Source organism: Octopus bimaculoides, chromosome 16 (genome assembly GCF_001194135.2).
Source record: "Octopus bimaculoides isolate UCB-OBI-ISO-001 chromosome 16, ASM119413v2, whole genome shotgun sequence".
NCBI classification, from domain to species: domain Eukaryota; kingdom Metazoa; phylum Mollusca; class Cephalopoda; order Octopoda; family Octopodidae; genus Octopus; species Octopus bimaculoides.
In genome coordinates this window covers 21034757-21036703 of record NC_068996.1, presented here as the reverse complement: position 1 = coordinate 21036703, position 1947 = coordinate 21034757, and positions in this window count along the sequence as shown.

Here is a 1947-nt window from a genome sequence, read left to right as displayed (position 1 = left end):
TTTTTTTTTTTTTTTTTTTTCCAAATATTTATAGCATCTATGGTTCATGCCATCTCCTCACTATCAGGTTTCATTAATTTTTTTTTCTTCAGTATCCACTACCCCATCCACATGCTCATGTTTTTGCTCATGAATTATCTTTTTTTGTGTGTGTGTGTTGTGTATGTATATATTGTTTGGTTTTGGTTGTCATCAGATATTTAAAAGTTTTTTTGGAGGATGTTTGTTTTTTTTATTCCCCAAGACAAACCAAAATTTTCATCTCGGTTTGACCCCTTAATATTTTCTTTCTTTTTTTTTTTTTTACAAGGGAAAGAACACTTACTCTCAGGGATCAAGACAAGTTTATTGCTTGCCAGTATATGTATATATCCATGTTTGTGTGTGTTTGTATATATGTGTGTGTATAATGACTGTTCTCAGGGATTGGAACAAACTGCGGTGTAAAACACTAATATTAATAATTGTGACCAATAAATTAGGACTGCTCTCCTGCATTTTTGCCCCCTATTCTTCACTGCACTTACTCTTAAAATTGTTTATATTACAGGTATTTGAGAAGTGGGACTAAGTACCTCTATGTATTTAGTCTTTATCTCTACTTTTATAGTTCAAATCTTGGAATAACCAACTTTGGTTTTCTTCTGAGTTGGAGGTTGAATTCCAGTAAAACAGAGGTTGGCTTGGCTGTACCTCTGCCTAAAATGGCCTTGTGCTTAGTCAAAGAAGGGTTAAAATGTTCAATATTAAAACTGATATCATTAAAGCACTTTGATACATATATATATATATATATATATATAATGATTTATCTATATATTTTTAATGCTGTAAACTGTTAGAAGTATATTTAAATAATGCTTGGAGAAATTGTACGGCTAAATATCACTGAACTTTTTCTCAGGTGGCAGGGAAACAAAATTCCTGGAAAGATCATGTGAATATCAGCCTGTACGTTATTTGTTACTAACAAACAGCAAGGACAATTAGAACTTTAAAGATACTGAAATTATGTCCATAATTTTTATTTGAGACTGGCAGGTTGTGCTATCACACATTTTTTCGACCAACACAGTTCTTTTATATTTCTTCAATGGAAGAGTTTCTGAATGTAAATTCACAAAAATCTGTTTCTATGGAGCTTTTTTTTTTTTTTTAATAAGCTTTAGTGTTATCTCTTTACTTTTGTATGATGATGATGATGATGATGATGATGATAATCTGGTTCAAGCAGTATTGCAATTTTTAAATATATTGGTGTAATTGTAGTGAGGAAATGTTCTGAATATAGATTCCATTGTTGCTTGGGTAAAACACAGCACAATATTCATTACCTCAGTTCACCTGAATGTTGAATATGGGTAACTAGTTTTATGGGGAGAGTTGTCTGCAATAGTTTAGCAATCTACCTAGTGAGGGAAGGAATTTAACTTCTTAGAATTGCAGAAATCACTAAGGTTTGTGTTGAAAGATTTATGATTGCTAGTTACCTCATTAGATCATGTTACCTATACTATTAATGTCAAAAATTACAGTATTTTATAAGACTTTTTGGCATGAGTTACATAACTGGTTGGAATCTCAGATTAACATTTGTTACCAATGTTCCTGATATTTTGATCAAATTGATTTCCTTACTGGCAACAAAATTGTTTTATATTTCAGATTGATTTACAATTTAATAAAAGAAGTCCTCAACATTTCTTTCTTTTTTTATTATTATTTGACTGATTGAGAAATAGTATGTATGTTTTGTTTTTTTAATGTACTCAGGTATTTCACATTCATAGTGACATAACTAACTAGCTACCTTATTCCGCATATTTTCTTTCAGTCTACACCCTTTGTTAAATTGAATTTCTTTTTAACTATAAAACAAAGTCTATGTGTATCTATATATTTATATTTCTAATTCTAACTGCTCTGTATTTTTTTTTTTTTTTTTTA